Genomic DNA, 21,405 nt, shown 5'->3' on the forward strand with positions numbered 1-21,405 from the left:
AGTGAACAAAATTCATTGCTGCGTGCAAAAAATGTATTTCAGTGTTTGCACTTATCCATATACACACACAATAGCACCCCCTCTCGCTCAGTTTTTCATTTGCGCTTGCTCGCAATGTGTTTGCTTGCGCTCACAACATTCTCTGCTGCAAGCGCTCAACTCTCTGTACACCGTTTAGCTGCTGCATTCCGGAAACAGTCAATTTGGGGTTTAATTGAGTTTAGCTGGATTTAGCTACATTTCGGACTGTTTCCGGAATGCAGCAGCTAGCGAGCTGATTGGAGACCGTAAGAGCCAATCAGAATTTTTGAAACCAAGTCTGTGATTGGTTGGTTTTGTGGCACACTTATAACGGTGTACAGAGAGTTGAGCGCTTGCAGCAGAGAATGTTGTGAGCGCTTAGCAACACATTGCAGCAAGCGCAAAATGAAAAACTGAGCGAGAGGGGGTGCTATTGTGTGTGTGTATATGGATAAGTGCAAACACTGAAATACATTTTTTGCACGCAGCAATGAATTTTGTTCACTCAAATTCAGCTTTTGTACGCTCAAAATAAATTTCTCCTCAAAATGCAACACTTGCACTTGCAATCTTTTTTTACGTGCGCTCAGAATAGTGGCACTGAAATAATGCCATACTCAATCAGTACTACCAATATCCTAGAATGCATCAAAAAATGCTTTAAGCTCATCTCTTATGTCCTACCAATATTTTAGTGAATGGACATGACTTCACTGGCCTGCTGTGCGGCTTGCAATCCAGTAACAGAAACCCACAAGTAAAGTATGTGCTTAGCTTTAACCCAGTTATATGCAAATTGATAGTCTGAAACTGTGTGATCTGGTGGCCACAGGCTAGTGTTCAAACCTTAAATCTTCAGGAGCTCAAAGTGGGAATGGAAAAAGGGAATGGACGTTATTGACTTCACAGTACACTAAAGACTAAATGTATTTTATGAATTGAGAAATATTTCTGACACATTTCAAGTATTCAATGTTAAAATAGGTAATTAAACCCACAGTTAAGCACACTTAATAATAATAATCAATCATCAGTCCAAAAATGCACAGGGAGTACATGCAAAACCAATGCAGACCCTGTGACAGTAATGTTAGTTCTGCACTATCACTATTCCTATGTTAAAACATTTGAACTAAATTTAATAAACGTGAACATGATTAAAACTAAATGTGTGCCTGTAATTTTTGTGCATTTGTAGGCACTTGGCTACACACCTGCAAGATGTTTTAGAAATAATGTTATATACAAAAATATCATACTATGTATATTTTAAATAGCAGGAATACGATTCCGTAATCCAGACAGCCGTTTGCTCGAACGGTACACACGCGCCGTTCCCTCTACGATCTGTTACAAAATGACGTTAAGGTGTGCCGTTTAATGGCGCCTTTTTCATGACGGTGAGTCCTTAACATCAAACGTTATCGGCAGAAATGAGTACTTCCCTAGTGCCCTATTTGAAACCAAACAGAAATGCTATAAACAATGAATAGTTCTTTGACTTACACAATGATGATGACGACGACTAAAGTTGCTGGTATAAATGGGGCTTAATCAGCCATGAGCGTTGTTCTCCTTCCCGCTAGGACGTTCGAGTCACGAGACCTACGTACACGTGTGGCTTAATTAAAGCGCGACCCGAGTTGTATTGGTGGCTTTGGTAATTTTATTATAAACGAAACCGCAGACGTATTCTTCGGAAGAAAGCGCGATAGCAGTGCGTTGTATATGTGATAATTTCCGCTGAGCAGACTGTTCTTTTTAGTTGGCTTCAGACAAGTTGCTCTCGTCGGGAAAGTGACGTTTTTCGTAGATCAAGAAATCGTTTGGGTGAGTATATAACTTTCATACTTCAAAGATAAATAACCGCACTGGTAAGTTTTGCATGTCCTGTATATATAAATGGTGTAAGCAGTGGCCTGCAAGTTTTCCCGTAGGTATTTACTTTCTGTTAAGTGGAGGCGCCTCTTGTTTGTTCTAACCGTAAGCGAATGTTTTATGTGGGTAAAGGAAACGGCAGTCAGTGCTAAACCTTCTTTTTCTTTTTTAAACAGATAAAATACCGTATTTTATGCTTTTGTTAGGGTACAACCTTCTTCTAAAGGGAGCGTGCTGTAGGATTTTGCAGTTGTATTTTGAAAGACTTTGCATCTGTTCGTTATAATCATAAACAAATGGACGCATATTTTTATCCATTGGGCTGTTGGCCAACATGACAGTTCTAGGAAAGAATCGGGCGAAATGTGAAACACAAAGTGAAAGTCTGGTTCGTATGTGCAATAATCTTATTTCGATGTAATTTTTGTAAGTTCGTCTGCATCTAAGAAGAACGTTTGATACGCGAGTATAATAGCAGCTTGATCCACTTGTCTCAGAAATTGGAGATGTTAAACAAGGTTGCTTGTTTCCTGTTCAATAAGGCTTGGTGTAAAACTTGTTATAAGTGACTCTGCCGGGTTTTTCTTAATAAACAAAATCTGGATAGGATGTGTTGTGTTTATAGTAACTTAGTACTGTATTTTGATGTTGCATTTTTGTTGATGCCAGTATTGTCGTTGAAACTAAACTTTTAACGATAACATCGGTGTTGAGGTAATCATAGGCTAGGTTGTTCAGATATTTCAAATAGTACAAGTGCGGCAGATATTGTATTCAATTCACTCTCCGCAGGCAGTAATTTCAATCAGACTTCAAAATCTGACATTTCACGATCAAGGTTTGTCCATAAATCAATACTAGCAAATACCTTTCCTTACGGATCAGTGCATGGTCCAAATTTCGTTCTCTTAAGTTTTTCGCCTTTAGGAATGGCTAGCACGTAGCAAGAAAAGCGCCGTTTCTGCTGCTGACTTGCAGGTGAGAATTGTGCGAGCGATGTTAGATTCTTTTAAGGCGTAGAGCCCAGAATATAAACAAAGTGTCATGCTAAGGTGTCTTTATGTATAAAATGTATATGATTTTACTTTTTTTTGGGGGGGCTAGGCTAGTGGTTTGGTTCTTCAATGTATGGGCATGCAGCTTCACCAAAATAAACGATTGCAATTAGAGGGGAGCTGGACAATTTAAATTGTAATATCTCGAATTTAAATCATAATTGTCAGTGAACATATCCCTTCGTTGTAAGACTTAAGGCACTGAATGCACATAAAGATGGCCTGCAGGTTAAGGGCCTTGTTCAAGGACCCAAAGGAGTAGCATTTCTTCTGCAACTGCTAGGATTCGAACTGGCAACCTTCGGGTTACTGGCCCAGATCCTTTAAAACAAATTCTCTCCTCACAATAAGAGTGTCACCTGAGAATTTCTGCATGTGGCACATCCCTGACTTGTAACTAAAGTCCTATGTGTACAGGGTGAAGAGGAAAGGATAGTCCCCTGTGCCACTCCTGTGGTTAATGATTACAATCTGTGATGTGCAGTTGTAAGCAGTGGCCTACAAGTTTTCCCGTAGGTATTTACTTTCTGTTAAGTGGTGGCGCCTCGTGTTTTTTCTAACTGTAAGCGAATATTTTATGTGGGTAAAGGAAACGGCAGAGTCAGTTCTAAACCTTCTTTTTCTCTTTTTTTTTTAAACAGATAAAATACCGTATTTTATGCTTTTGTTAGGGTACAACCTTCTTCTAAAGGGAGCGTGCTGTAGGATTTTGCAGTTGTATTTTGAAGAAAAAAAAAAATCTCTCTCTCTCAATCAGTTTTGCACTTCACTTCAACACTTCAGTGTTGCATTATGTTTTTTGATAGTGTATCATTTTTAATTACTAGTTTACATTCGAAGATTCAAGGCATACAGTTCATTTTGCATTTGAATCCCCGATCGCAAGACAGATGACGTAACAACATAAATTGAGACAGGAAATGGCATAAGGGTTGACGTATGTAGGCTTTCAATACTCGGGTTTGCGGATCTGGCAGTCCTCGCGGGTTGTGCAGTGACAAACCGAGCTGACTAGCAACACGACAACCGATGTCTGAATCCAGAGGAGTTAGACCGGCCCCTGCAGCGTAAAGAGTGGAAGTGGGGGCTCATTTTGTCATTGACAATAAAGAAGGCATTAAGGAGATTGACGAGCCATGCTGTCTACAAATTGTGCCATGCCAAAATCAAATATTTGGGGAACACAACGAATCTGAGAGCAGACTTAGCAAGACACCATTCTAATGTACAGATAAAGGAGCAGCAAATGGCAAGTGTTAAAGTGGGTCCATCTCAACTCGCTAATGGAACAAGTTCACATACTGAAGTTAGCAAACCAACCTCAACTTGGGCAAACAATAACTCGGTCAATACTCCATTTCATTTGCTACCTCGGAGTGTTGTAGAGGACTAAGCCTTCCGAAATATGGAGCCTCGTTACACCATACCCTCCCGACAAACACATCGCTGCACCCAAGTAGTATGAGGAGGTAAAAATCAAGGTACTGGAATCTCTCGTCTCCACCCCAAGCGATTGTTACTGCAGAGAAGTGTTCTGAAAGCTGGGCATGTTGAGCAGCTTATCTTCCTCCACAAAAACCTTGACATAAAAATAAGCAATGACATACATGCAGACTATAATATCCTGTGCAATCCAAGTGTAAGATCTGAAAATGTTCACTGTCAATATGTATTTTCTTACATTTGTTTAATTTCTTTAGGAATCCTGCAAGCACTTTTAAATTTCACTGATATAGGCAGATATACAGTAGTTACTTTTGTTTTTAAAGATTGCAAAAAATATGATGTTGGATGTTACAGGGACAATGCATTTTCTTTTATTAACCACTTGAGATTGAAAAATTTAAAATGTCCCTCATACTACAATAGAATGTGAACCTTTAAAGCAGTATGTATGTATGTATGTATGTATGTATACAGGGAGTGCAGAATTATTAGGCAAGTTGTATTTTTGAGGATTAATTTTAATATGGAACAAACACAGTGCTATCAGTCAATCCAAAATGTTAATAAACCTGAAACCTGAATGTTTCACAACGGAAATGTGAGTGTGAACATCATCAGGGGAATACATATGTGCGCACAATTATTAGGCAACTATTAGTGTGCAGATTTATTATGCAACTAAAGGAAAAATGAAAATTTTCCCATCTCACTTGTTTGTTTTTATCTGTTATAGTGAGAATAATAAACAAACACCTCAAAATTTACAAATAAACATCTCTGACATTTCAAAAAAAAAATAAATCGATCAATCAGTGACCAATATAGCCACCCTTCTTTCCAATAACAGTCATAAGCCTTTCCATTCATGGAGTCGGTCAGTTTCTTGATCTGTTGACGATCCGCTTTTTGTGGAGCAGTGACTACAGCCTCCCAGACACTCTTCAGAGAGGTGTATTGTTTTTCTCCCCCGTAAATCTAGCGTTTAAGAAGTGCCCACAAGTTCTCGATAGGGTTTAGGTCAGATGAGGAAGGGGGCCATGTCATTATTCCTTCATCTTTAAGGCCTTTACTGGCTGGCCACGCAGTGGAGAACTTCGATGCAAGTGATGGAGCATTGGCCTGCATAAAAATCATGGTCTTTTTCCTGTATCACTGTTTGAAGAAAGTGTCTTCGAAAAACTGGCAGTAGGTTTGGGAGTTGATTTTGAGTTCATCTTCAATGCAAAAGGTCCAACTAGCTCATCTTTAAAAATACCAGCTCATACCAGTACCCCACCTCCACGTTGGAGTGGAGCTCTGTGCCCATTACTGATCCACAGGTCCATCCATCTGGTCCATCAAGAGTCACTCTCATCTCATCGGTCCATAAAACCTTTGAAAAAAATCTGTCTTCAGATATTTCTTGGCCCAGTTTTGACGTTTCAACTTATGTTTCTTGTTCAGTGGTGGTTGGGTTTCAGCCCTCCTTACCTTGGCCATGTCTTTGAGCACTGAACACCTTGTACTTCTGGGCACTCCAGGTAGGTTGCAGCTCTGGAATATGAAAGTACTGGAGGATAATGGGTTCCTGGTAGCTTCACGTTTGATTCTTCTCAAATCTTTGGCAGCTAATTTGCGTCTTTTGTTCTCAACACGTTTCTTGCGACCCTGTTGACTATTTGCAACAAAATGTTTGATGGTTCTGTGATCACACACCAATATCTTAGCAATTCCAAAAGTGCTGCATCCCTCTGAAAGACTTTTTACAATTTTTGACTTTTCAGAGTCAGTTAAATCTCTTTTTGGCCCATTTTGCCTGAGGAAAACTAGCTGCCTAATAATTCTGCACACCTTGATATAGGGTGTTGATCTCCTTAGGCCACACCCTCCCTCATTACACAAATACACATCACCTGACGTGCTTAAATCCAATAAGCATTCAAGTTAATACAGCTTGGAGTTGGAATATATGCATTAAAAATGATGATATGGTCAAAATACTCACTTGCCTAATAATTGTGCACACAGTGTATGTGTGTGTGTATATATATATATATATATATATATATATATATATATACACACACACACTCGCTGTCTGGATTTATGTGTAATACTGTTTGATTTTTTTTTTTTATTTTCTCAATTGTTTGCCTAAAGAATCCTGCAAGCACTTTTTTACTGATATATTGTAAACAAATGTTTATTCCTTTGTTCACATTACAGTGCTATGATGTGCATTTTCTTATAAACTACTTGAAATGTAATGTGGCATACTGTGAACCTTTGAAGCAGGATCAATAAGTACAGTATTTTTTTAAGTGATATAGTAACATGTTCATTCCTTTCCTCAAATTGCACAAAAGGTATTGCTATGATGTCTGTAGTTCTAAGGACTGTGATAAATGCAGTTGCAGATCCCACTGTTCTGATTGCATAAAAAAGTAAACTTTTTTTTTTTTTTTTTTTAACTCGGATTTTATGCATATAGTGGTGTGTTCTTCATACTATGATAGGATTAAAAAAAAAAAAAATTAGGAAAACTATCGCATTGCTTACAGTATTGCAATATATCACTATATTAAATTGTAACCCCATATATTATGATATGTATCATATCGCAAAATTCTTGCCAATACACAGCCCTACTCCTCATGCTACTAGGTCCTGATGGGATAAACTAAGGAAACGCCACATTTAAAGAAGAGGCATTGGGGCTTGTGATTGTTAACTGAAGAAACCAGTTTCAGATTTTAACCTTGTTTTTATTGGATTTCAACCTCAACATTTCAGTTTGCTTTTATGGATTATTCATTGAAGAACTTGAAATGCACTGTTGAACACTGAATACTTTGGATTGGTTTTAATAAATGCACTAAACACTTAAGCCTTGCTCACTGTGTATGTCCTCATTTGCCTGGCTCTCCGCAGTTTAAGGCTATTGACAGTTCTGGGTCCATCAGAAGGCTACAGGTGGTGGTTGAAAGGCTAGAATAACTTTTTGCTGATTGGGGCGTGGGGGAATACAGGATCCAACAGCTGAAGCCAAGGTCGTGTTGCCCTTTTAATGCCGAGGACTCTTTATAGAAATCGGCCATGACCTTGCATCAATTTCTTGAAGGGTATAAAGTCCTCCAGGGCACCAGGATGTGCTAAGGAGACTTTTAGCTTGATGTTGGTGAACCCAATGATGAGTCAATATTTACTTATTTACCTGATGCCTTTTATCCAAGGTGACTTGTGTAGGGCTCTGTGATTTCCACAGTGCAGGGAACACGGATGAAATTAACGCATAAAAATGGATTTTAGATTTAAAAATGGAACTGTGTGGAACTTCGAGACCGAAGGGGTGACTGTTACAATACTTCAGAATATATTAAACATTTGAGTAATCTATACTTCCATTATCCAGATACTATTTTCTAATTATATAATAGAATAAAAACACTTGTCTTTCCACAGGTCTTTTTAGAACATCATATTGTAAAAATATTCAAGATGCTATGTAGATATAGATAGATATGGAACATTTGTATGATATAGGTTTTGTATAGGTGTTTAAGATAATCAACACCATTCCAATCCATATAGCTAAAGTGTCAGTGGACAGAGATTAACATTAACAAAGTGTAGTTGGTTTACAAAAAATATTTACTATGTATTCCTTTTCTAAGACATGTTCAGTGCAGTACAACTTTTGACAAGCACCTCTGAAAATTTTACTAAATACCTCTTTGAATGGTTGAAAATATGTTGTCAAAAGTATAGTTTAAGTTGTTTGCAAAATTTGTTCAATAAAAAGGTTCTATATTTTGACTGCAACTGTAATGCAATGTGATTCATTCTTTTCATTAGTGCCACCCCTTAAAACTATCACCTTATGGGGCAATGCAAACCTGTATTAATACTTGTGTGCACATTAAAATGTGTTTTGTAAAATTTTCATGACGGTGGAATAGGTTGTTATTAGCCAGTCTACAGCTTTGGGGGGGGGGAGGGGGGAAATACCATTGAATACTGTGAAACTGGTATAATTTTGAAAAATACCGTGATATAGAATTGTGGTTTCTACCTCCCAGCCCAAATTCAGGGACAATCTGGTACAGTGATCCCTCCTCGATCGCAGGGTTTGTGTTCCAGAACCCCCCGCGAAAGGTGGAAAATCTGCGAAGTAAAAACCATACGTTTTATATTGTCACGCTTGGGTCACAGATTTGCACAGAAACCCAGGAGGTTGTAGAGACGGACTTTAAAACACTGCAAACAAACATTTGTTTTTTTTCAAAAGATTAAAACTGTGCTCCATGACGAGAGATGACAGCTCCATCTCACAATTAAAAGAATGCAAACAAATCTTCCTCTTCAAAGGAGTGTGCATCAGGAGCAGAGAATGTCAGACAGAGAAACAATCAAAAATCAATAAGTGCTGTTTGGACCTTTTAAGTATGCGAAGCACTGCAATAAAGCAGCTGGAAGGGAGCAATTCGAAGATAGGTGTTTGTGTTTTTTTTTTTGTTTGTTTTTTTTCCCAACCCCCCCCCCACCCCAGAGGAGCGTCCGTATCCTCTAGGCCAGTGTGTGAACAGCCCTCTGCTCACCCCCTCGTCAGAAGCAGAGAATGTCTGAGAGAGTGACAGAAACAGAGAAAAGCAAACTATCAAAAATCAATACGTGGTGTTTAATACGTGCTCTGATTGGGTAGCTTCTCAGCCATCCTCCAATAGCGTCCCTTGTATGAAATCAGCCGGGCAAACCAACTGAGGAAGCTTGTACCATAAATTAAAAGACCCATTGTCTGCAGAAATCCACAAACTAGCAAAAAATCCATGATATACATTTAGATATACTTACATATAAAATCATGATGGAGTGAAGCCGCGAAAGTCAAAGCGCGATACAGCAAGGGATCACTGTATTTGTTTCCTCCCAATTTTGACGGCTCACAGCAATATAGTAATTCTCGGTGTTATTCCATGCCTCCTGACAAACAGAACTGATGGGGTGTGTGTGGATATAGATAGAGAGATCTATAGATAGATAGATATCTATATATACTAGCAGAATACCTGCGCTTTGTAGCGGGGAATTAGTGTGTTTAAAAAAGTTATGGGGAGAAAAAAGGAAACATTTTAAAAATAATTGTTTTATATATAAAATTATAACATGTAAGGAGGATTACACTGAGTATGGCTTTACCAAAACAATTATTGATGGTGAATAAAGTATCTGTTATTCATAAAGCTTCAATTGGTGGTCTGTTTTTCTGTGTTAACCACATATTTTTTCATCATACTTCCCAAACCAAGGGGGTGCGAGGGTAAAAATGAATTATATATATAAAAAATATATTTTCACTCACCTAAAGGATTATTAGGAACACCTGTTCAATTTCTCATTAATGCAATTATCTAATCAACCAATCACATGGCAGTTGCTTCAATGCATTTAGGGGTGTGGTCCTGGTCAAGACAATCTCCTGAACTCCAAACTGAATGTCGGAATGGGAAAGAAAGGTGATTTAAGCAATTTTGAGCGTGGCATGGTTGTTGGTGCCAGACGGGCCGGTCTGAGTATTTCACAATCTGCTCAGTTACTGGGATTTTCACGCACAACCATTTCTAGGGTTTACAAAGAATGGTGTGCGGCAGTCCTGTGGGCGAAAATGCCTTGTTGATGCTAGAGGTCAGAGGAGAATGGGCCGACTGATTCAAGCTGATAGAAGAGCAACTTTGACTGAAATAACCACTCGTTACAACCGAGGTATGCAGCAAAGCATTTGTGAAGCCACAACACGCACAACCTTGAGGCGGATGGGCTACAACCGCAGAAGACCCCACTGGGTACCACTCATCTCCACTACAAATAGGAAAAAGGGGCTACAATTTGCACGAGCTCGCCAAAATTGGACAGTTGAAGACTGGAAAAATGTTGCCTGGTCTGAGTCTCGATTTCTGTTGAGACATTCAAATGGTAGAGTCAGAATTTGGCGTAAACGGAATGAGAACATGGATCCATCATGCCTTGTTACCACTGTGCAGGCTGGTGGTGTAATGGTGTGGGGGACGTTTTCTTGGCACACTTTAGGCCCCTTAGTGCCAATTGGGCATCGTTTAAATGCCACGAGCTACCTGAGCATTGTTTCTGACCATGTCCATCCCTTCATGACCACCATGTACCCATCCTCTGATGGCTACTTCCAGCAGGATAATGCACCATGTCACAAAGCTCAAATCATTTCAAATTGGTTTCTTGAACATGACAATGAGTTCACTGTACTAAAATGGCCCCCACAGTCACCAGATCTCAACCCAATAGAGCATCTTTGGGATGTGGTGGCACGGGAGCTTCGTGCCCTGGATGTGCATCCCACAAATCTCCAACTACAAGATGCTATCCTATCAATATGGGCCAACATTTCTAAAGAATGCTTTCAGCACCTTGTTGAATCAATGCCACGTAGAATTAAGGCAGTTCTGAAGGCGAAAGGGAGTCAAACGCGTATTAGTATGATGTTCCTAATAATCCTTTTATTTTTCTTATATATATATATATATATATATATATATATATATATATATATATATATATATATATATATATATATATATATATATATATATATATATATATAAATTAATTCACTAAGGCAAGACCCCCATGGAAAGCACGCTGGAAGAGGCGTGGATTCACTAAGCCGCCGACAAGTAAGACACCTATGGTGCACGCAGGAAGGAGCCACGCCGGAGGTGAATCGCCATATGCAGCGTGTAAAACGGTTTACGCGGGGTTTCTCATGGGATCCTTAAAACAATTCTTTACAACTGAGGTTATTGTACAATGAAGTAAGCAGTCTTTAAAAACTGAGCTTTCGGTTATGATGCACAACCAGCAATTTGCATCCGCAACAAACATGCATTGTCTTAGATGCTCCTGCAGCAACATGGAAAGTCTACGTGAGTCTCGGGTGCATCTGGACTGTGCAAAGACAACGACTCGAGTGACGAGTTGGAGGTGGTCACATGCGCGATGGCGGTCCGCCAGTTTTCAGTCACGGACGATTGTGTGTTGGTTCATTTCGTGCATTGTTACAATGTTGCTTTTCTTGCTGATTTATTACATTACCAATTTTTCAAATGTTAGTGTTTTTTTTCCCTGTGTTTAAAAATCATTAAAAACCGGCCTGATGTGGCGTATGGTACGCCGCAGGATGGCTAGTTCTAACTATTTGTTGAAGGTCCAGAGGTAGGTCTGTCCATTGAGTTGATAAAAGTGCCACAGCAGAAGTTATTGGTGGTTCTTGAATCTGGGAAAGCACATCTGATACCACATTTCCACACCCCTTCCAGTAAAACACTCTGAGTAATAGTTGAAGACTAAAAACCTATTGGGTCAATCTGGATGAGGTCTTGGGGCAGTTAAAAGCCCATGCCAGGGCACGGTGGTCTGTATATACTTTGAACAGAACACCCTTAAGAATATGTTGCCACTTTTTCAGTGGCTGAATAATATAGCTCCAGGCCATGTAGGAAATGGGGAAGTGTTTGCAATCATCTGCTCTATTCTCTTCCATGCCATAAAATTCACATATTGAAACAGTACTGAAGACTGTGGGCTTTGGGGGACTACCCACTGCTGTTCTCATCGATGTAATCCTGAAACACTAATACAATTTGTTTTTAATCTGACTTATGGAAAATTTATCAACTCGTGAACAAAATGTCATGCAACAGGTGGTTTTTCAAAGTACATCGCTAAAGTGGTTCATATTTTTGGCAACCATAGGCCAAATAGTGGTCCCTAGTTTTCCCAGAACGGTCTTTATAGACTTCACTATACATGCATGCTCTGGATCTTTAACAGAAACTTTTATACTCTTGACAGCTCCTCATCGAAGTACAGTTTTGAGACCTAACATTTTCTACAACACCAGTAATTTTCTTACCAAAAGCTAGTCTTGAACTTGTCTTCCAGCTTTATTTAAACTATACTTTGTGTGATTTGTGCTTAAGCTTGGTTTGTTATGTAGTAAACAGGAATTTTAAAAAATAGAAGCATTTATACATATGTACTCTCTCTGACCTCATTTGAAACTGCGAAAATATCAAAGTCTCTTATAGAAAGAAGGCAAAGTTGTATCTTTTGGAGTTAATTTGTTTTGCTTCAGCAAGGACAAATACCTTGCTTATCAGGATGTTACTGTACTTTTCACTCCCTGCTTTTCCAGCAGTGCTATAGAATGGTGTGGTGTGGTTTTTTTTTTTTTTTTTTTGAAAAACTGAGCTTCCTCACCCCTTTAAGCTTGGTTTTTAGTCAAACATAAAGGAGTTTGTTTGGTTTTCTTTTGTTTTATATTTTCAGGATTTACCACAGAACAATTTCTAAAAACACGAGGATGGAGGAAAAATATAAAATCGTTTAAAGCTGATAATTGGAAGTTTTTGTTTTGGTAAGGTTTTTGTCTCTTCGTGTAATTGTTTTAACTGTCTGTGATGGACTTTTCTTTTAACTACCTGTCTGATATACAGAGATTCAGTCATGTATGAACTGAAGGTGTTTATTGTGAAAGAATGTTAACAGTTTAGAAGTAAAAATTCTTAACATGCTAATAAAATGTAAACTTTGTGCCCTGAAGCAGTCTGCACTTTAAATCCATTTAGACACCACTGCATGTTGTGTGGTAGCTTGTGGTTGGTTTTTGTGTGTACTAGTCATGTAATAAACCTGACAGACCTCAAGGCAACCTATTTAGCTTTGTACTGTAATGTGGAAAAATGAGGATTGCTAATTTATTGTCAACTGGATTCTGGTATCTAGTTGTTGGCTGGATGCCGTACCAGAATTCATGTCTATAGTTAAGGATTATTACTACTAATCATTACACAAACTACAAGTAATGCAAAATTGGAACATGTTAAATAGAAAAGGTTTTTAAGGTTTGTCTAACAACCTTTAATTTCATTTATAATAAACATTCCTATAGTCCACTGATCAGATTTAGGAAGTTTTTCTGTTGAATGAAATATTTACAATGGTTTAGGAGTGCACAATTACTACAAAATTAATAGCATTTACAATATGAAGGGCAATAATTATTTCAATTAACAGCATTGTAGTGAATTTGCTGTATATTTTGTGTTGCCAACTGCATATAATCTGGATTTACCAGTTTGGTGTGGAACCATTTACAGTATGACACTAATTTTGTGTGTCACGGGTTTGGTAATACAGTAAATCTTCAAATTATGAAATGTAAATATAACCTAGTTCTACATAATTTACTTCTGAAAATCAGTCATCCCCACCACTCCATTTAAAAATCTAAAATATGAAAAAATGTTGAACATTGGAATATTAATGAGCTCTATGTGTATAACATCAAAGCACAGAATAAAATAACAAATGTTAGATCGTGTGAACATTAGGGCTTTCTGGTCAAATATTTTGAATATAATGTATTTGGAAAAGGTGTTGTTCAAAGGCTAAAGCTAACATTTCATTGTAAAACAATGGTGGTTTCGCTCTACTCTGTTATTCTAGATACAAAATGCAGAGCTGCAGTGTTATACTTGTTCCAATTCGCATCCACAATCGACTTTTTCATAACTTTGAATGGTTAGCTCAATATTTTCATTAGTAAAACTTTGTTTGGTGTGGTTTTTCCACAATTTTAGTCTGTGTTACATGGCAACTGGTTTGACATATCACCTAGAACTTTTGAGGTGTGATTTAAAAATATTCAGGCCATCTTTATTAAAGTATTGTTGCATCTGTAGAAAACGAAGCAAACTGATTGTGCAGACCCTGACTTGATACTGTCATGATCCTGCTTTTTTGGCTCTTGTGCTTAACAGGCTGATCAGTTTTATGACTGTAGTCTGGTATGACAGGGTGACCAAAACAAGATGGCAGTGCTAATGCTTCCCTTTTGATAGTGTGCAGTTTGAATGTATTCAACTCATATTTTTTGGCTAATATAACAGCCCCATTAAACACAAACTACTGATCTTGTAGAAGTTCTAAATGTAATATTGCAGGCTTAAATTTAGATATTGTGTCTTTCTGCCATTGTCATGTGCTAGTGTACACATACAGCAAATTGTTGGGAGAATGCATCACTATCGGAATACTTTACAAGTTCGGAGTGCTTACCCGGTATTTGCATCTTGTTAGGCAATGAACTGTAAGATATGGCAATATTAAAACAGCATAGGCATCATGCCATTAGGGAGGCTCCAATCAATTGGCCACTGTCCTCTTAAATTAAAATGGACACTTTTTTTTTTTTTAGATTGGACAGTGAGATTAAGTGAGGCAGCTTACATTTTTTTTTTTAAATTGGCAAAAGAAAAACCCAATTTAAAATTGTTTAGTAAACAAGATGCTTGTTAGCTTAAGCAAACGTCATCTCTTTAACCTTTTTAAGAATGTTACTGTTGTGTTATGAACATTTGATACATTTGCAGCTTTTTTTTTTTTTGTTTGAAGATATGTATTGTGGGCACTTCCATCATGTGGGTACCTGTATGACCCCTATACATTGCTATAGTTTACAGGACATTGCAGATCAATTGGCCCTTGTTGATAAAATGCACTTTTTATAGTGATGCAATGTGCAACACTTTTCACAGTTTGTAATATGCTGTCCACCTTCACCCTTGTCTCTGTGTATAATGCAAGAATTGATTTTTCAGTAAAGAATGTTGGACAAGGTATTGCATATCTTGGTTCTAATGTTTTGTGTATCTTGCTAAAAATCCTCATTCACCACCACAATATTAGGAAGAAGTTCTTTACAAATGAAACCTGTGATGGCTTTTTCAATATCCATAGCCCTTGGTGCGGCAAAAGAGTTTTGTTTTAAAACATTGTCCCACATCTGCTGACTTGCAGATAGAGTAGGAGCTGCTTTTCCAAAAGGTGGTGATGAGACTGGTGACTCTGTACATTCATTGTGCTGCCAGTCTAGTTTGGTTTATTTTTGTTAAACAAATTTTGTATATAGCATGGTCTTCGGATTTTAATTACTAGAAATGGAAAACTCAAAAGTGTTTCCTCAATTTTAGATTTGAAGTAAGAGGGAGCATCCTTGTTTTTTCCTCATTTGATCTGTTCTGGTTAGCCCCCATCTCTCCAGTGTAATCGCTTTGGCGCGGTTACTTTTTTTTAATGTTTAGTGCCTCACCAGTGATCCACGAAGCAAGGACATGATTAGACAGCATAGAGGCCAAAAATAAGGAACCAGTTGAGAGTGCCTGTTGAAATTTCAGCACTAGACTTCAGAAAATCAGTGTTGTGTTGCAAGAGAATAATTCACAATGTCTCTATCAGTTTATAGTCCCACCCCAACAGTGCATATTTTAAGTTTAGCATAAATTGCATAGAATACTCAACTGTTGCTAAGCATAGCCTATATGACCAAAGGGACTGCAGTTTTGGTCCAGTTACTGATGATAGAAGGCCTCACTATGTTCTCCCAGTTACCAGCAAACCTGCTGACGAGGAAAGTATATGGTTTGCCAACATGCTTATGCATCCTTCTGTAGTTCTGTTTTACCACAGATTAGCTGTGGTTGCTTAAACCTTCACCTGTTTCGCAGCCATTTCCTTTTCTGTCTGTCATTGTCATGGAGGGGGATGACATCTATTACCCTAGTTGATCATTTTTGAAAACCTTGATTTAACGCAGTTCGAATCATAGTATTTTGATAACAGAAGTAACTGAATTTTGCTTATGTGAATTTGCTTTCAATAGACTGCTCGATATGGACATGTTAGTGTAGACTGTGCACTATGTGGTTAAATTGTAGATTTGTGCTTTGTTTTTTAAAAAAAAAAAAAAAAACTCATTTGAAAACCAAGCATTTTCATGCTACAAATGATTCTCTTCAATTTGATACTGAAATGTATAAAAAGCATTGGGTGATCTAGGTTCAACATGACTTTTTTCCATTTTTCTGACGGTTGCAGAAAAAGAAATTAACACTTTATTTAAAAAAAAAAAAAAAAATGTTGGGATTACATTCTCAAAAATACATTCTGCACAGTTGCCTGTATAGTCATGCTCGGCAAGTCCCTTAGATTTGCCAATGCATTTGCACGTAAACAATGTCATTTGCTACAACACATTTGTGTTTAGAGCAGTCTGTAACTGGGAAAGCTCTACCTACAATAGGATCAGAGTACTAAATAAAATAAAGTGATCAAAATTTTTTGTGATTTTAGTATTTTGTAGCCATTATCGTAATCACAATTTTAATGTATATTGTGTAACTCTATGGAAATTAATGATAAAAATGTATGAATGCATCAGTACCACATTTCACAGGTTTTTTTAAGAGTGAAAGTGGGACCCTTTTTTAGAATGACTTAAATATGAATATTTTATGCTGCAGCATCAGAACATTCATATAAGTTATATTTTAATGGGGCAAAAATTTGTGTTAGGGATGCTAATTTTGATCACATTTCATAATTGCTAGTTGACACGTTCAAATTAATACTAAAAATACATTTCTTACCAAATACAACCAATTTGACCTGCCATCAAAGTCTTTGAAAGCAAATTCTTGTAAACCAGGTTACTTTTTAAGCATCTTGAAGTGAACATGCACCCTTCAAGCATGTTAGCAGATGCACGTGCTCATTCCTTCATATAATGCATGTTAAGTCAGTGCAATTCTCTTTACTTCTACACGTGTTAAGAAATAATGAAGTATGTTGCACATTCTAATGTGGTAGAGCTTTGAATAAAAGCTTTTTTATTTTTTTTTCCTCTTTAAAACCCAAAGTTGTCACAAAGCATGAGACAGTTTGAATTACAACGCAGGCTTTATGATACAATATTCCCATAATATGACATTTTCATAAATTCTGCTGTCTTTTTAGTATTTACTGCTGGTTATGCTCAGATTGTTGGTTGCCAATCTAAATTTGCTGGTTGTCAATACTTAAGACTCATTCAATGATTGGTAAATTGTCCATAACTTTTGTTCAGCCCTTGCTTTTCTGAGCCTTTATATTAATTTACTTGTAGTGTTCCTTTACATTGCAGTATTTTAGCTAGTATGTTTTTTGTGTGTGTTTTCCTTTTGGCAAACTTCCTGTAATCTGAAAGCTGCAAAGACGACTTTACCAAATGGTGAGAAGACCAGAAGGTTAGCTTTTATATTGCAGAAAATGAAGTAGTAAGCTGGGGAAAAATCAAATGCAATCATGCAATTAGACAAATGGCAAGAAACGCTAATTTTAATTCAGACCTTTATTTTGTCCCTTAATTAAAATGGACACTGTTTGGACAGTTTGCAGGATTGTGTTTTAGTACTGCAGGTCTTGCTCAATTAGAAAAAGGAGAGAGCATTTGAAATTGCTACACTGTAAACAATAGACATGTTGTTATTTTACCTGATAACTTAAGTATGTTTGACTTATTTTCTTGATAAGCATTTTATAAACAATTGAAATGTGCCTTTAAGGGTTTTTACTATGTTATACAGTTTACATTTTAGTAAAAAAACAAGTACTGCATAGTTAAAATCCAAATTTATTATACCTCAAGAATTAGTGTTCAGTTGACACGCTGTAAAAAAATATGCATTTTTTATATTTATAGAGGGGTTTTATTTAGCAGTAAAAACCTGTAGTACAGTAAATGATTGATTCAGACTTTATGTGCAATGTAACTATCAATTAATGCAATCAGTGTAAGGTTTTTTCCTTAATTTAAAATTAAGCTTTGCTTCAGACAAGTACTTTGAAATTGAACAATGTGGCAGCTTGTAATATTTAGAAGCATCTTATTTATGCCATTCGGAATGTGTATCGTATAAGATAATACTGTATCTTGTTTTAATGATGTGCAAGCCAAAATTATCAAGTATATCACTCACTTTGCAAAAAACAAACCCGCCTTGAGAGTCCATGATTTCTGTCTCATGTAATCTAACCAGAAAGACTACCTTATGTGCATGCACAATCAGCGCACCACAAGTGAAGCTAGACTAGCTGCCTAAAACTGAATGTGCAAACAGCACCAGGGGTTAAACAGCCTCACAATCTATGTTAGATTTAATTGCAAGATGTGGATCATCCTCACTCGCATAGAGGAGGTTTGGTTTGAAAAGACTGATGTTGCTTAAGACAGCAATCTGCAAACTTGTTTTAGCAGCTGTAAAGTGAAATTGATCTAGTAGTTTGCCTTGTTAGGTTAACAAAAATAAATTTCCCTAAGAAGCATATTCATATCAGGGAAAAGCTGTCGGTTTGTCTGGTCACATCACTAGTTGGCTCCAAAAAGAGGATTACCGAGTGAGTTTGTTGAAAAGTATTTAAGAGCCTGTAGAATTCTGGAAAAAATGTATTGAGGACAGACAAGACAAAGATGAAGCTGTATCAGAGTAATGGTAAGAGCAGAGTGTGGAGACAAAGGATCTGCCCAAGATCCAAAGCAATACCACCTTCTCTGTTAAACATGGTGGTGGGGGTGTAATGGGTTTGGCATGTATGGCTGCCAAAGGACTATCACACTTATTTATCCTCATTAATTAAGGTAGCTGCTAACACCAGTTGCACAATGAATTCTGGGGTGTACAGAATCCTGTATGCTGAAGTTCTAGTAAATGCCCCGAAACTCATTGGGGTTATCTTATTTTTTCAAGATGACAGGGGTGTGGAAATCAAATTTATTTCTACTTGTCCATGGACAAGTAAACTTAGAAAATCCACTTGTCCGCCAGTTAAATTCACTTGCCCATAAACAAATAACGAAAGTGAAAAATAGTTTATTTTTTCTGATCTCTTTTATTGATACCAAAGCTGCCTGCCATTTTAAAACTGAAAGTTCTTTCAGGGAGTAGTATTTTGCCACCTTGCTCTAGAACATTATATAAAAGATTCCCTTATTTTAACTGGCTAATAAACAATGCCTTCATTATAGCTGCACTAGTACTTTTTTCATATATTAGTTACATAACAGAACACTGTCCTGATTCATTTTCTGCCATGTTAAGCTTTTGTCTTGCAACATCTTACCCCCCCTCCCCCCCAAAGAATCTTTACCATCTCAGACAGCATGGGCTGAATGCTGTTCATTTCTGCTTGAGCTGCACTGCATGGTTAGCTGCTTGATGGTCCTGCAGAAGTGGATGCTGACGACTTTTCAGGCTTTTTTGAGTGATGTGCCTGTTGCCAGGTGACAGCCAGAATTCCACAGCTGGTCGTGGGTCAAACTCCTCTAAAGAAGCAGTATTGAACAGCCTAGCTTAACGCTCAACCTCTGAGTGTTCAGCTTTAGAAAACACTTTTTCAATTGAACCAACCTTTTTTCTTACTTTTAGACTCGTGTCTCTATCTGACGTACTAAACCCCCAGTTCCTATCCTCCTTCTTTCTGCACATAACCAATCACCACACGATAAACGTCTTTGTGAAATTAAAACTAGTCATAAGCTTAGACCTCTGAATCGATGGCATAATTAAACATGTACAGTGATCCCTTGCTATATCGTGCTTCGACTTTCGCAGCTTCACTCCATCGCGGATTTTAAATGTAAGCATATCTAAATATATATCACAGATTTTTCGCTGGTTCGCGGATTTCTGTGGACAATGGGTCTTTTACTTTTTGGTACATGCTTCCTCAGTTTGTTTGCCCAGTTGATTTCATACAAGGGACGCTATTGGCGGATGGCTTAGAAGCTACCCAATCAGAGCAAGTATTACGTATTAAAACTCCTCAATGATATACAATATGCTTCCCGTGCCGGTGCTTGATTGTTTGCTTTTCTATGTCTCTCTCACTCTCTCTGTCTGACAGAGGGGGTGTGAGCAGAGGGGCTGTTTGCACAGAGGCTGTTTGCCTAGAAGATACGGACGCTCCTCTAAAAAAAAAAATGCCGCTTTATCGCTGTGATTCGGCATACTTAAAAGCACAAAAGCATGTATTGATTTTTTGATTGTTTGCTTTTTTTAGCGAGCAAGCGCTCTCTCTCTCTGAAATTCTCTGCTCCTGACTTGCGCACTCCTTTGAAGAGAATATATATTTGCACTAGCAAAATACCCGCGCTTCGCAGCGGAGAAGTAGTGTGTTAAAGAAGTTATGAAAAAGAAAAGCAAACATTTTAAAAATAACGTAAGATGATTGTTAATGTAATTGTTTTGTCATTGATAGTGAGTGTTGTTGTCATATCTATCTATTTATATATATCTGTGTGTGTGTATATATATATATATATATATGTGTATATATATGTGTATATATATGTATATGTATATACATATATACATATGTATATATTATATATATATATATATATATATTAGGTGGGACTCGATTAAAAAATTAATCCAATTAATTAGAGGCTGTGTAAGAATTAATCTTGATTGATCGTGACACGAAATTTGCCCCAAATCGCAAATGTTTTTTTTTAATTTAAAAGTGTTTTAGTGGGCGACAGAATCAAATAATAGACATGGACATGAATATTGTAAACTGAAGCTGTTTTAATTTCTGAAAAAAAGCCTTTAAACTGCATTTGAATTCAAAACAGAAACAAAAATATCATCCCTGGTTAAAATTGGGCAGACTTAAAAATAAAGTGGTAGTTTAAGTACTTTAAGTACATTTTCAGAATAGTATTGTCTTTAAATAATAATAACCAAAATTTCAACATAAAGTGCAGTTTTTCTTCTTAAAAAAATAAGTCAGAAACATAAAAGGTAATTTGACCAACTTAATCTTTAAACTCTGAGTAACATTAGCCAAAATTATTTTGTACATTAGGCTAAAACAGTGTGATCATTGAACATTTTGTAATTAGATGTAATTAGAATTACTAACGGTCACGAAGTCCAATGATCCCCAGTAAGAGCCACAAAGTCCGCTTTCTGTAATGCATCTAATTTTGCTTGCTTTTCAGTGTGCACAAAACCATGCTTTTATCAAGGCTTCGCTGGAAGTCGAAATGATCAGTCGTAGGAACGCTTTATTCCGACTCTAACATTTTTGTAGCTGTGATGTGTGCATCAGTGTA

At 37.2% G+C, this 21,405-nt stretch overlaps 1 protein-coding gene across 1 annotated transcript in view; it reads left to right on the forward strand.

Annotated features, from left to right (window-relative positions):
• The first annotated feature begins 1,597 nt into the window (after positions 1 to 1,597).
• The window catches only part of fam113 (family with sequence similarity 113), a 105,886-nt gene continuing 86,078 nt past the window's right edge, over positions 1,598 to 21,405 (forward strand). Inside the window, exons 1-2 of the mRNA XM_039752917.1 lie at positions 1,598 to 1,851; positions 12,738 to 12,825. The gene's annotated coding sequence lies outside the window, so the exon portion shown is untranslated. The remainder of the gene's footprint in view (positions 1,852 to 12,737; positions 12,826 to 21,405) is intronic.

Source organism: Polypterus senegalus, chromosome 4 (genome assembly GCF_016835505.1).
Source record: "Polypterus senegalus isolate Bchr_013 chromosome 4, ASM1683550v1, whole genome shotgun sequence".
In the NCBI taxonomy this organism is placed as follows: domain Eukaryota; kingdom Metazoa; phylum Chordata; class Cladistia; order Polypteriformes; family Polypteridae; genus Polypterus; species Polypterus senegalus.